This window comes from Ostrea edulis, chromosome 2 (assembly GCF_947568905.1).
Source record: "Ostrea edulis chromosome 2, xbOstEdul1.1, whole genome shotgun sequence".
Lineage (NCBI taxonomy): Eukaryota > Metazoa > Mollusca > Bivalvia > Ostreida > Ostreidae > Ostrea > Ostrea edulis.
In genome coordinates, this window is record NC_079165.1 from 102462325 (window position 1) to 102478785 (window position 16461).

The 16461-nt window shown below is 33.5% G+C and overlaps 1 long non-coding RNA gene across 1 annotated transcript; it reads right to left on the reverse strand.

The window, feature by feature from the left end:
• Positions 1–12029: 12029 nt before the first annotated feature.
• LOC125661853 (uncharacterized) lies at positions 12030–15946 on the reverse strand. Its single transcript, XR_008800360.1, has 3 exons — positions 15619–15946; positions 14608–14674; positions 12030–12337 (listed from the first exon to the last, which is right to left on the reverse strand). It is a non-coding gene; the product is annotated as an uncharacterized LOC125661853 (long non-coding RNA).
• Positions 15947–16461: the final 515 nt, after the last annotated feature.

Consider the following 16461-nt stretch of genomic DNA (forward strand, 5'->3'; position numbering starts at 1 on the left):
TAGCATTTACAACAACAACAATAACAATTACAACAACAATATCAATAACAATTACAACAACAACAATAACAATTACAACAACAACATTAAAAATTACAACAACAAGAATAGCAATTGCAACAACAACAATAACATTTATAACAACAATACCAACAACAATTACAACAATAACAATTACAACAACATTATCAATAACAACTACAACAACAATACCAATATAAATTACAACAACAATACCAATAACAACTACAACAACAATAACAATTACAACTACATTATCAATAACAATTACTACAATATAAATAACAATTACAACAATAACAATTACAACAACATTATCAATAACAATTACTACAATATAAATAACAAACAATAACAACCGATAAGAATTACAACCAGAATATCAAGAACAATTACAACAATGAAAAGGTGGAAATAATTTTGATGTTTTTCGCCACATTCAACAATTTTTCAGTTATATAGTGACACCCAGTTTTTGTTGGTGGAAGAGAGAACCCAGATACAGTGCACCTGGGAAGAGACCACTGACCTTCCGAAAGTAAACTGGGAAACTTTCTCACTTACCGGTGCAAACGGGATTCGAACCCGCGCCGACTAGAGGTGAGGGGCCGTATGATTTTGAGTGCGATGCTCTAACCACTCGGCCACGGAGATAACGAACAATGATCAATCTCATATCTCCCACAATAAATTCAAAATTAAGAGTTCAGCAAACAAAGACCCCTGTACATACCAGAGGTGGGGTCAAGTGTTAGGACGTGTAAGCATCCCCTGTCGACCGGTCACGCCCGCCATGAGCCGTATATATTGATCAAGTAAACGGAGTATCAATAATCAAAATTGATGTGTAAAGAACGGCCCAAAAATTATAAAATACGTCAGGCAGCATGTGGCCCAATGAGAGATTGTATTCGCAAACTAGATCGTCACAACGACCATAGAAATCACAAAATGCTGACATTAAATGAGACTGTTAAAATCATGTAACATCAATTTGTTTGTCAGTAGCCTATCTCGATTTGAAAGCTGATCATACGCAGAACAAGCTCTTGCGTGTCAAATCAGTTGAGAGACATAAATGCGACATGTAGGTGATACTGTTACACCAATAACAATTGCAGGATAATAATACGTTTATCAACAGCAAAATATCACCAGGACAAACGGTGACAGCCTTTAATTATTTAAATTAGCTGACACTAACTCTAACAGATATTAGTATAAGACAAATAAAGCCTTTTTTAAGAATTCAAACATACTTTAATTTTCATTTGATAGCCTGTCTCCCTGGAAGCTTTGGACCAAACTGTTCTCAGAACTGCCCTGTGGGATTTTTTGGGAACCTTTGTGGAGGAATATGTGATACTTGTTCAGTCGAAGATTGCCAACCAGATTACGGATGTCCAAATACCTCAACTGGTGATTAAATCTTTACACTTGCGCTGTTACTTTTCCTGCGATTTGTAAGATGTCCAAAATATATGAAGTATGATGGGTTAAATCATTAGTAAAACTAGTTTTAAACAAATATTTTATTTTTTCATCATCGCATTGTAAGAACACCATTCATGAAAAAATGAAGTATGCTGAAACTTTGTTCTTAAAATTCTTTGTTTTGGACCAACTCAACGCGCTATGCTTATCTGTATTATTTGGTACTTTTTATGAACAGTTTACTTCTATTATTCATTCTAAATCAGATAAACTTAGGATTTTTAATCTAACTATAGAAGCCAATTTCACCTTGTGTTGACTGTCCAATAGTAAATAATATCAGAAAATTTGAAAAACCGAAATGAAACAAAAGAAAATATAATTTGAACATTGTGACCAAAAGCGCTTGTATATTTATCAAAAGGGTTTTGAATTGGTCCCAAAGCTAATGATCGATAAAAACCTGAAACGAGGGAGAATCATTAAGTAACCAGCCTAACTTATTTCCGGTTGAGATCCACCTCTTCTATTTCGATGTAATTGCCCTGTAGTGTGATGCATTTATACCAACGCTGTTCAAGTGTCATCAGCCCAGAACTGAAAAAGGTTAGGGTCCTTTCTATTGACCCACTCCTCAACTGCCGTTAGACCGGAAATGACGTCCACGGGTATGCTTTTTCAAGTTTTGGAATAGGAAGAAGTCGCTAGGAGATATTTCAGGCGAGTAGGCAGGATGTGGTATTGATTCATACCCGTTTCGCTCTACAGCATGTACATATGTATTGCAACTTTGCAAGTGTGGACTCTTGTGTTGTTCTGTTCCAGCAAATCACCCTACCTTGGCGTTATTCACGGATGGCGGTTCTCAGCTAGTATAGCAAGTTTGCATAGTACACTATAGTTATTGTACTTGGGTAAAACGTACAATATGATAACGGCTGTTGCGTCCCAAAATAGTGTGGCCATCGCCTTACCAGCAGATGTTTGCGTCTTGAACTTCTTTGGCCTCTGGGACCCAGGCCCTAAACAAGCACTGCCGCCTCTGAGCTTTATTCTCTGGCACATAATTATTAACCCAGGTCTAATCTACAGTCACCAGACGCAAAAGAAAATCATATTTTAACCAAATAACGCTTCAACAAGGCGCTGGATACTGATGCTTTGATTGCCATTTGCTCATCGCTGAGGGATTTGGGGACCCAACAGGCTGTTAGCTTTGCACATACCTAAATGATCATGCAAGATTGTTGAAACACTACCATGTGAAATACCTCATGCCCGCGCTATTTCTTTCAACTGAATTCACCTATAAGAGTATACCAGATCCCAAGCTTTCTTACACATTTCTTCGTCGGTGGCATCCAAATCTGGCTTCATCTTCTAAAGTCCTTCCACTGCGTTTGAATTCCCCATCCCAGAATTTAACATGAGCTTAAGATGGTGCAGAAGACCCATAAACATCGGCTAACTCGCAGTGCATTTCCTTGCCTGTTTTACCTTTTAAATACAAGTACCGAATTATAGCACGGTACTCAACTTTAGATGAAAAGCATGCCTTTGAATCACTAGCTATGTTTGACATTCAATAGCTTATCAAAGAATGACTCGATACACGAGACATTTTGTACTCCGGTATAAAACATGTATTGAAACCAGGCACGAAACTTGTGACTGTCTCGGTCAATCGGAAATGGGATAGGCTGGTTACCTATTGACTCGCACTCGTACTTTGAATTTTTATAGGTTATTGATCGAACATCAGGAAATATGCTCGACCGCGATCGTTCCATGATGAAATGGACGAGCTTGTGAGGTGTGGTATCGTGCAATCACGGGTATATTTCGCAAAATTCAGTCTATATATATATATATATATATATATATATATATATAGACAAAACACACACTAAGATTCAATAAAGACAGATGCGATGGAGATAGATATTACACAGATCTAGCTCAGTTCGTAAGAAAAGTAGGAGATGTATTGTTTAATATCATGAAGTCAGATTCTCTAATCTTTCAAGAAAAAAAACAGTGTTTTTCTACAATAGATAAATATATTATTGCAATGTTCATAACGAGATACATGAATTATCACAAAACTGTATACAATAAGTACAGAACGGGAGGGGGGGGGGGGTAAATACAAGTTGGTGGAGGCGGAAAAAATATGGCTACTTAAAAATTCGCACATATTGGACACACATTTAGTAATTTGATTTGACCAGAGTCATGATTTATTACAAAATCCTGTAAATATACTTAATGTATTTTCAGTTGTAAAGGTTTTGTCAACGGAATTCACTACGAAATTCACACAACTAACGAATGTAGTAGTTACTGTACGAACAGAACAGACTAACAACCCGTCGGTCACACTGATAGTATGTGGGGCTATCATATTTCTCCTGCTTGTAATACTTCTTGCAGTATTAAGGAAATTATGGGTGATGCACATGCAAAGAAACTATCGAAAAAATGAAATTGAATCGAAACATTTTACGGACGGAAACGAAGAGGATGAATACCAGGAAATTGACATTGATGGCACTATGATTAATCATGGTGATGTGTTAGGCAATCGTTACAATATCATTATGGAGGAATTAGCACAACATCCGGATTCAAAATATAAATATAATGGGGCTAAACTAGATAAGGAAGGAAAATCGGTCTATTCCCATTATCATAAAATTGACAATGAAATTAGTTCCTTATCAGGAAATAATGGAGGATATATAGAACCAGAATCACGAAGACCGACTCACTCTTATATAGAGGTTATAGAGCCTATGATACATGCGTCCGATCCTGCAAATAGTGATCAGGACGGGGGTAGCTCAGATAAATCTGACCACTTAGAGGAGTATCAAGATACTATGAATATAGAAAAAAGTGATAAATCATGTTCAAATGATGTAAAGGAGTCAAAACTTCATAATTCTGGCATGGATGGCACGTATCTCGATGTTGTGCACGATTTGTCGTAATGTGAATATATTTTTTAATAAAATTTTACACAACTGTTGTTTACTTTTAAGTGCTTGTCTCAGATAAAACCATGCAAAACAGTCCAGAAGCACATGTTACCAATCCTTGTGATATTTTACATGGAGAATCACCTATGGGTTCTATCTCCATTTACAAAATATTTCAGTGAAATATTCAAGCATGTTCTTTTTATACAGCGCCACCTATTCCAGGCATATTGGTCTCAATTATCAAGCCAAAATACAGCTTTTTCAGCTATTTTCGATACCCGAAATATAGATAACTGAGATAGGCAGTCCAATTCTGGACAGACTTAAAAAAGTACCTCCTCTATGCTATAAATCAAACTAAAAATGAGGTGAAGATATTTTATCATAATCGAGTACCGATGCCTTTATTATGGGTACCTCCCAAAAAATAGCTGATTCAGCATTTTTTCCTTATGTTCAGAGCCATCAGTCTTCAAAGGTAGGCCAAGTTTGAGGGTTTTGTGTTCATTTAATAAAAGCTCTGTCATATATGGCCAACTCATAAAAATATTGAGCTCGGCAAATAATATTGTCCATTTCGACAAGGGATGCGAAGAGACTACCATTAGGAAATCTGACAAAGTCGATAAAATCCACCATTCACATACCATACCAACAATTATATCAATACCAAAGGAAAAAACATTATCATTTTAAGAAAATTTTAATAAATACTAATTTTGAAATTGGTAATTCAAATATCTTATACAAATCATAGTAATTATACACCAAAACTGTACTAATATGAACAATTTCAAAATAATCCAAATGTTTGACCACATAAATCTGATCCCCTGATCGTTAAAGATATTTATGTTACTCCAACTCCTTTAACCAAGTGTCCTAAAATTGAATAGGGGTTATCTACTAAGATACATCAGCCTGCCTTAGGAAACCTATACAGAGAAGTCTTTTCTAATACCATGTCTGTCTATGAACCAACTGAGAGATAGACCAATATGTGCAAAACAACACACCAATCTTCTTAAAGAGTTTTTCAAATCAGCACAAAAATGATTTCATCATGAAGGATATGATACATCATAAGTATAAATGTCAAAAAGGCAGACAATATGCAATTTTGGATAAAAATAACACGATTTTAAAAATTAATATCATTAACTATGAAAAACAGCCTATGGCGGATTTGAACTCAGGATCTAAGGTTCACCAGCCCAATGCTTTATTCACTGAGCCACAATGATAGACATGCAACCAAATCAATTGATAAAAACAATTTCACAAAACATTCAAATTGCTAACTTGTGATATGAGCCTTGGTGTAGTGAGCTATCTTAAATATCTTGTAGATGAAACAATCTACAAATATTTTTTTAACAATGTACATAAGATTTCAAAATCCATAACAATCAAAGCTGTCTAAATGTTTGAGGGATCTTGTAGAATTACTGAAGTAGAAATAGATACAGTATAGTAATATATAAATTTAACCTCATCCCTGAACATGGACAGAATGATTATTTCATGAGATTGACTTTTGTGCAAGATTTAACATGTGTAACATAATAAAAACATCATTTGCATGAAATGTATTTGACCTTACATGTAAATGTGACCTTAAACATGACTTTCATTCACTGGGTTTCTATCGATCTATTTGTAAAAATGAAGTGACTTTGAATATGGCCTTTACTTTCATTAAATTTTATGTATCTTGATTAAGCTTCAGTCCTTCACTACAAGTTTTATGTTTTGAAGGTAAAAAATAAAACAATGATATCAAATAAAAAAACAAAATTTTCATCCACTAAGTTTTAAGAACCTTCAACCTATCTATATGGAGCATTTTGAGAGAAAAATTCAGTTCTTTACAAAATCCTTGCATTATGTTTAATGACAATGGGGCCTAAAATGAAAATTTCTGTGTTTCCACTGTTTTGAAATTATACCTCCTACCCTAGAATTTAAAATAAAATATATATTGTTAAAGAGATTTTTTCAATAAACATTGTTTTGAAGTTCACACTTGTACTAATTTCAAAGTAATTAATATCAAGCATATTTAAAAGTACCATTAACTGTAAAAACTGAGCCCCTCAAATCAAATATGTTAATGTAGCTGTAACTTTAAAAACATAGATTGTGATTAGATTGTCTCTTAGTGTTCTTTTGAAAATAAAAGTTTGAGAAAAAAATTATAATGTATATTCTACCAGCCTACTTCAGTTTTGACTTAGATGTTAACAGAAACACAAAAATTTACATTTTTAGTCTGATTCATAAAATTAAATACATGCAATGTGTATATAATACACAAATATAATGTAACCCCATCATGTATTATACCATAATCTATAGCAATTGTAGAATTAAGAAATATTGATGTACACAGCATTATACATGTACATCGTTGACAAGGTCTCTTCTGATACTGAACATTGCTATCAGATCCATAACTATACTTCAGATAATGTTCATCTATGTGCAGATTTTCCATTGCTTCTAACATGACACCTTGGACACTCATTCACTGTTTCTTTGTTTTGTTTGGTTCATTCTCTTACACTATAAGTAAAAATTATACATTTAATGAAAACTTTCTCTGAAAAGATAAAATTTGGGGGTGGGGGGAGGCTATTATATATATACATACAAAACACTCTGTAAGACTTTCATTGTCAGAATAAGGACAAAAAGACAGTCAGACTTGCTAAAAAACAAATTCTTAGATAATTATGATTAATAATTAGAATTCACATGTAATTAATTTTTACAACATTCTGAATGTAAAAATATATTTAGATTATCAAACATAAGAAGTATTTGAAAACAAGTTCATTAATAAGAAACAAACAAAGGCAAAATAAGTTATCATTTTCAGACCATACATGTATATGCTAGTTCAGGTTTATTTGATCAGTTGGGCATCAGATTGAAAATCAATTTTATAAATGTAGAATTAGTACAGTATATGCATTTATTTTACCTACTTGTATATCATCCTCAATACTGGTAGGTACATTCAAACATGCCAAAGAATTCCTCAATTTGCTTGAGCATAATGCTGCATTGCTTTATACCCTGCAATAAAGTAAAAATTTCCATTAAGAATTTTCGTACAAAAAAGGATACAGTACTGTGATAAATGGTCGGTTGTAGCAAATTTGGTATATGACATAGTTATATATGTTTGTAGGTTTATGTTATTATAATTTATGCCTTTAAATTTGACTACATACACTTGAATGATTTTCTCAGACAGTAGTGTGCAGGAGCAATATGAATTTGATATCAGGTGTTCAGATCAGATGATATACTGGTACTGTTCCTTGATCCTGACATATTTTCAGTTAGGGAATTTACCTACTTTCCGCATCATGTTTCATGGCGGGTTAATTGTTCAAACAAAAGCAGTGCATTAGAAGAGGTTTACACTACACTTGTCCTTGAATGAATGTATTATTCAAAAGCGGAAAGCAAATTACTGATATCTCCTGTTCAGATTTTTTTCTACCTTCTGTGGGAGTTGGAATTTTTTCCTCTGTTCTTTCTCAACCAATCACTATTGAAATAATGGAATGTGACTGGCTTTTAAAATTTGGAATAAATTACATATCTTTAATCTCCTTTTCTTACTGTCTGAGTGTTAGATAAAAAACGCCCCTGGCTCTGAAGATTTTATAGTTCCTATGGAAGGTCTCTGTAATACTGTATAACGCTACATGAACATTTCCTCAGTGTAAAGTAAAGTAAAGTAAATTTTATTTAAAGTCGGCACTATATACATTCAACATGTAGATATAAATATCCATTTTTCCACCACCTAATTACTGCTACAAAACCCACCGATTTGGCATCACACTTTATAAAAAACATTAAAAAACCAGGTAATACTAGTATTTTTCGGGGAGCCCGAGCCGGGAGTGGGACATTACGCAAATTTATGTAAAGTTTCCTTACCAGCTTCAACCTGAATTGCCTCCATTGACCGATACCAAAACATTGGTGATGCACCTCAATCTGCCTTCGCCTTTCTGGAAGAGCAATTGTCTAGAACACTGCATTTGTCCGTGTTCTTTTCCAAAATATGCCGTAATGGTCTCGTTGTTTTTGACATATTTAACTGTTCGGTAACGCATAAAACTCTGGTCCGGTACAGAATCAATAAGGATATTTCGAACTGTTTGATGAACATAGGTGTGCAGAAGCATCTTTCTTACAATCAATCAACGATGAAGTGTCAGAATCTTCGAAATTATGACCAAAATTTCCACAAATAAAGCTATGATCTCCAAAACATTTGCAAAAATTACAAGTCAGACGATGCCAGCATTTCTCGTATACCTTTTTAGACTCCTTTTTTGAAGAGTTACACGGGGAATCCCCATTTCGATTTTATACAGAAGAAGTGTATTTATCATGTTTAATCGACCTTTTTTACTATTTCCGAGCTTAGAAATGATAATATAAATGTTTTTTCATGAGTATTATAAAAAAAATTGTTTAGAAATCATTAAAAGAAACGGTTTTACAACCAAATTAATTTTCTTCAAATAAGTCGGAATATAGCTACTATTTATGGCAATTTTCAGTTACTTCTCATTATTTGCCAAGCTCCATAATATCATTCTTAATATATCCTAAGTATCTAAAAAAAATATGGAAATACAACCAATTAAAATAGTTGTCTACCTTATACGATACAGGTGCTCAAAGTTGACTAACAATGAACATCTCAAATAGTAAGGCATGTTTGTCGCACCCCCCTTTTAATGCGTCAAACATGAAAAATCATCCAACAGTCGCAAATGATACATTAGACTGTATATTTCACCATATCATAAGTTTTAATTCATAAAACTGATATTAACTAATTCAATTTATCGCAAAAATGGGTAATTTTAAACCATTTTCTATGTTGGGAAACTAGGGATTGACCGAAATGCAGTTTGCTCGTGTTACTATAAATAGAATGAACTTGACCTATATTTTGGTCTCACCATTGACTCACTTTAGATCATACATCAAAAAAATATTATCATTGTTGGCAGGTTTTGACCCCCCTTCTGGAATATTTTTCTGATTTTGCCTGTTTCTCTCTGAGACAAGCACTTAAATCAACAGCATTATAACGACTTTGAACACTTCACACTACTATTAATTACAACACATTAAATACTAGGGTTTTTCACATCTTAGACATCTGCTCCTGTAATGAAGATGGAACTCGAAAAATTTATATCAAAAAAGTATTTTGTTAAGCACTATTTAGATGCTGATATCAAACATATACTCAGTACTGGAATGTTCGATAGACAAAAATGTAGACTTCGGATATCGGGTCTTCCCGTAGTTTCTTGGAATTCTCATGGGCACAAATTGTGCTATTTTCTTGACTGACCTGTTTTTATAATCTTATTAAACAGAAGGTATTCAAAACTTTTACAGGAGAGGAAAACAATGTTCTGCTGTAGCATTGAACTCGACATTTAGTTACACAGACGGCGTTTTAGCTATATATTAATATAGCTCATTTTCATTCATATGTCGATCAAACATATCCCAGGTAATTTAAAATATAAAATATTACAGAGTCTTCCACATCTGTTTCATATTTCGATAATTTCAGTGAAAATGGACACTATTGGCAAACAAATTCAACTTTATGACAAACGGGATGAAATCAGCTTCTACATTTTCAACTTCCCATACTGACGTAGCAGTTTTCCATTATTACACGGATAAGGTGCTTATTAAGATCAATTCTATGTAAAAATCAAAGAAATCAGATAGGGTCTGGCCACTCAATGTCACAGATTTCTTTGATTTTCAGAGTATTAACTTTACTTGCACCATCTTACATAATTTCAACCCTAGTACCGAATTTCTACCATCCGTTGCCATGGAAACCGACAGCAGTCTATGAGGGATAATTGAACTGCAAAATTCAGCCCGTTTTGCCTATGTTTTGTCCTTGTGGTACATAAAATATTGAAAAAGACAACTAATTTTCTCCATAAATCTCGATTCCCCATAAAATTCCCTCCTTATTTATGATATCTATATCCACCTATGGTAAAGAGTGTGTTACTGACTGCTTTACCAATGTATTATAATTTGGCACTTTGCCAAAGTGATTTTTTGTTGGATTTCATTGATGAATTTAGATAATTTGGAAAATACATACAGCATAATCAACTGTCATCAAAGGATGTCCATATCAAAGACTCTTAATGTATATAAAAAGATAATGGTGAAACGTAGTGCAGTAGATCTATTGTAGTACGAAAACTGTAGATTTGGGCATTTTGCCAAAACGGGATTTTTTGTTGGATTTCGTTGACGAAATTAGATAATTTGGAAAATACATAAAGCATAATCAACTGTCATCAAAGGATGTCCATATCAAAGACTCCTAATTTATATAAAAAGATTAATGGTGAAATGTAGTACAATTGATCTATTGTAGTACGAAAACTGTAGATTTGGGCATTTTGCCAAAAATTCATACTAATGACAAATAATACAACCTACACCATTTTCAGTTAAAATGAACTATATGAGCAATTGATATTTCAAAAATAAACATGGAGAAGTTTAACATATTAATAAAAATTAGTGAGTGATTAAAAAAACCCATGTAAACATAAACTGTAATCCAGTAGGACCCCCCCCCCTCCCCAAACACCAAGTAGATTTTGCAATCATTTCCATAAACGAGCTATATTACATGTACTGTATTGTCATGTAAACTATTATCAATAACTATAAAAAGTCTTCTCAAGATATTGGGTAGATACCAATAAATTGTTCATTGTACTGCCTTGTATTTGTTGACCTTTGACCTGGAAATAATTGGGGTCATCTACTATTCATAACCAACCAACATATGAAATATCATAATTGAACAACAGGCCCAAGATATTGGGGGGACACCATTGCTTAGAGTACTAGCTACATTGCACCTAGTCATTTTTAATTGATTGATTTATTGATATTTTCTGCCACACTCAACAATTTTTCAGTTTTCTGGTGGTGCCCAGTGTTTATTGGTGAAAGTGAGAACCCAGATACAATGTACCTGGGAAGAGACCACCGACCTTCCGAAAGTAAATTGGGAAACTTTCTCACTTAGTACCAGCGCGAGCGGGATTCGAACCCGCGCCGACTGAGGCCGTGTCATTTTGAACGCTATGCTCCAATCACTTAGCCACGGAGGCCCCTGCCATTTTTAATCTTTTGACCTGAAAATCAATGGGGGTCATATACTACCAGTGACCAACCCCTGTATGAAATATCACTATCAATCAAAGGGTTCTGAAGAAACTGGTCAGACATCAATTGTACAGAGTGTTGTATTGCACCTGGTGACCTTTGGACCAGAAAATCAATAGGTGTCATTTTCTACTGCAGAAACTGCATGAAACTTTAAAATTTATTGAAGTTTGTTCAGTGTTACTGTAATCTATGTTGACATACCAGTGATTCGTAAATTTATAATATTAACACAGAACAACTCATTTTTGCAAAGTTGTTTATTCAACAAACATGGATCACAATGTTATCCAAATAACACAATCATTTTTTTTTAAAATCATTATAATAGTGATTTTCCTTCAACTGTTCAGTAATGAATCCTTATTCAGTAGGCTCACATAAGACACTTGCAGGTTAATTTTGCAATGTTTTAGTTACATTAGTCTTCTGACACCAAAACTTGATCTTAACTAAGTCATGGTGTTTCCTTAGAAGAATAGTTTAATGAATCAGGATGGACTTGTGTCGTGAGGTGTGTTCATTGACTGTAAAACTCGCAGTTTTTTTTCCATTCTCAAGAGCTCTTCTTTGTCTTCTATATCACATAAGAGTCATGGAATGCATCTTCTGCTCTTCAAGTTCTGAAAAATGTGTTGAACAAATATTGAAAAGTTCATCTTATTTTTCACATGTTCATACAGTACACACCTAATTCAATTTGATTAAACTAAATTTACATGTACAAGATCATTCCTGATGCTAGAATAGTAATTTTACCACTTAATTAATTACTTAGTTGATAGATTATCATGCCCACCCACCCGCCCCTCAAAAATCATCTGTGAAATAACATAGATTTATATATCTGGCATTAAATTATGCACTTCTGTTGACAAAAACTCGTTTGTCATCAATATATTTCTCAGAAAATAAAAATTAAAAAATAAAATCTTCCCACAGTCTGCCCCATACCTTTTGGTGACCCAGGATGATAATCTTACTAATTAAGTTGAATTGGCCTAAAGGATGTTATGTTTTGATACAGTTTGTATACATGTGTTTATGCTGTATTGAAGAGCTATTAATAGTGTTAATACTCATAAATCAACAAGATGTCCACAAACCTTATTGGTTACCTGAGTATTAATCAAATTTAAAAAAAATTCAAAGTATCACTATAGCTCTAAGGGCTACAAAATCCATGTTATACACTATATGACTCTTTTGGACCCACATTCACAACCCTGTGATTTCGAAATTCGCAATTTTGGTACCCCTTTCTGTTTTTCCTTCATAAGCATTCAGCTTTATTTAAGGTAGTTCCACCCTCCTGTGATGTCATAATATTTTGTGGAGTCAATGATTTAATAAGATTTATGCATAACATGAATATAAATTGTGTTCGAGTCTTTTTCAATAGTTATTGTAAAAAATCTTGTATAACCATAAAATATTTCAAACGTATATGAATAATCAATGAGCTACATTTTTCACAATGCTATACGAGTTATTTCCCCCTGATTACAGGGAGCGCGCATCACATTACTGTCATTCGATGGTGTCAAGTAAGGAATAAATAGAAAATTTGCAATTTCTGATTGCAATCAATTGCCAGTTAAGGAATTTTTCTAAGAATTAAGTGTAATGACTTGAAAACAGTATAACTGAACAAAATGTCTTAGTCACTGATTACATGCATGTGGCCCATGTGTGTTTTTCTTGCAAGCAATGTATGGTCATGATGTAACAAAGTATGTAAATATTAACTAGTCCTCAATTTCTTTAGATCAGAATCATGATATCCTTAGTATATCAGCAATTCTTCATTATTAATTTCTATCAATATTTTCGACAACCAAACACAACAAAACATGCAATAAGATATGCCGAAAACACATGTACAACCAACGCATACATGTGCATTATCAATTTATCGTTTCACAATGAACAACACTACTTGTTGCTAAATTTACACCAGATGCCAATAAACAAAGCATGTTAATTATCTTGAATTGGCATCTCTAGTGTAAAATTTTTGTTAAAATTTACTTGTTAAGAATTTTCAGGCATTATTATGAAGTCACCCCCCCCCCCTCCTTATCACATGTATGCTTTCATTGTGCTCTTAATTCTGGGTGTCTGTTGTTTTAAAAACAGACTACTACTGAAATCCTCAGTATTAATTGCATAATTTGGACACAAATAAATGTCAAATACACTTATAACCCCCCCCCTTCCCCAACTCTACAATTTAACGAAGTGTATATCTGAAAAAGTTTTCTCCATAAAATTGAAGAAATCAAACCCTGGTTCTAAAACAAAATTCTCAATTTTGGTATAGAGCATTTTTAAAAGTACCGTCAATCCAGAGTCCTTAGATTTACAATCTATGTTAATTCCCCTTGTCCCAAAGATGCTTAAAAGAAATTTGAAAAGAATTGGAAGGGTGGTTATCAAGAAAAAATATTAATGTTCAATTAACGTCTTATGATGACTGACGCACACAAATAGCAACATGTAGGTCACTTGAGTAATTCTCAACATTGACCTAATTAGAATTAATCATTTTTACAAATGATACTGAGCTCATACACATGTGTACATATATATGTGCGTCATTGACAACAAAACAACTAGTCTTTTTGAGTATGCTAATTAAGTGAAGTAATAATTTTTTTTAGGAAGTTGTGATGAATACGTTTCAAGTCATCATGTCGCATAAAAAATGGATGGTCTCCTGTGATTATTCTAGAGAATTCAGTTTCCATGCAGGCTCTATAACCAAGAAACTAAACCCAATGTACCACATTCCCCACATCTATTAATTTGTTTTAGGAGTTATAATACTGGGATTCAAATTTGAATTTCAAATTATGTATTCAATGTGTATGTATTAATGCTGAATATTTACCTCCTCAAAGTCAGCAACTTGGTCAACTCCATCTTTAGGTGATTTGCACAGTATGATGCTCATACAGCTGAAACACAGAAAAGCACACATTAATTACATAAAATAGTGGTCATGTACTTTGGCCAAAATATGTGATTATTGGATGAAAAAGTAAGAATTCAAAAGTATTTGAATATTTACAATTTACATTTAATATTTTTTGATTTACTTCAGTTGACAGGACCTACATGTATTAAAATTTGAGGGCCCAGTTACAGAACCCAATTCAAAATCATCAATTTTTCATCATTTAATTTTTCCAAATCAAGTGTCCTAAAGTTCATAATTACAGAGATGAGAAAACTTTAAATCATAATAGTATTTGTGTGATTTCTTCTGTAGATTAGAACCATCACATATTAGTGGGGGTTACCACAGGTAAACAAACTTGAAAGTAGCCTGGCTCACCAATATATATGATTTTAACAATCTTTATCTAGAATGATGCATTCACATGTTTGTTTTTATTGTAAACTTGACAGTCAGAGAGAGAGAGAGAGAGAGAGAGAGAGAGCACAGGCATTCACATGTTTGTTTTTATTGTAAACTTGACAAAGAGAGAGAGAGAGAGAGAGAGAGAGAGAGAGAGAGAGAGAGGGGGGGGGGGTCATCACTTAGGATTACATAAATTAAGCCTAGTCCTTTTGAAAATTTCCACATGAAACATGATTTTATAAGTATTCCCCAATTTTTACATATCCTGAACTCTGTGTAAATGTGATAGGAAACTCCCTGAGTGAATGTTAGGTTGGGGGCATACTTAACTAGTATTCTATATTGTACACCCATGCAGTAAATGACAGGACTACTTACAATGTTCAGTCTACATGTATACCACTATAGCTGACTAGCCTGGCTGGCAGTATAAAATAAATTGGGGTTCTCATATGTTTACTAAAAGTCAAATTTTCTGATACATTTTATTCAGCCTTTACTTTAGAATTTGGATTCTAAATCAAATAGAATACTTACGTCAATACAAGTTCCAACACGGCAACAGGCAGGGCTTTTTCATATTTTCTATGAATATGTCTGTCAGCCATCTGTTTCCCTGGTCATTTTTTTAGTCGGATGTGATGCAATAAAGCGTTAAATTCCACAACATTTACTTTTTCTACGAATACATAGACAATTGGATGCTAGAGTCCGGTGACTATGGCAAAGATCAAACGGATTTGTATTCCATGAAATAAACCGGAATCCTTTAGCACAATTGAAGATAAAGATCGTGGTAGTGAATTAAGTGAACAAAGAGCATCTGATATTGATAAACTTCTGAAGGCAAATTGAATAAAAACTCAATTTCCACCTCCTGCCATACTGAAAACAAATGAAGGCTTTTCATATCTCCAATACAAGAGAGTGTTACAAAGGGCAATAACTCTTTCTGGTGTATTTTGGTTTGTGCACCAGAGGAAACTACTGGTTTATGTGTTTACCTTTGGTTTCTCCACAAATGTGTTTCTGTACTTTTTTAAAGTAAGATTCAGTACATTTTACTAGCATGTGAGTTTACACCAAATGACTGGGCAAATATATCTTATCCCTCTCTAAAAATTACATATATCAAACCCTTATCCATCATAAAAATAATTATTTCTATTGTTTTCAAGGATTAAATAAATACAAAAAAAATATTAAAAGCTAGAACCTAGCTCAAAATAATTTTTACAATTGTTGTTTTTATAAACAATAGCGTTTAATTTTTGATTATTCAAAATATAACATACATGTGCATATCTTGTCCAGCTGTTGTTAGAGGATCGGTTTCCATGGCAACCGTTGCTAAGTCAAACCTTTGCATGTCCTTTTTGC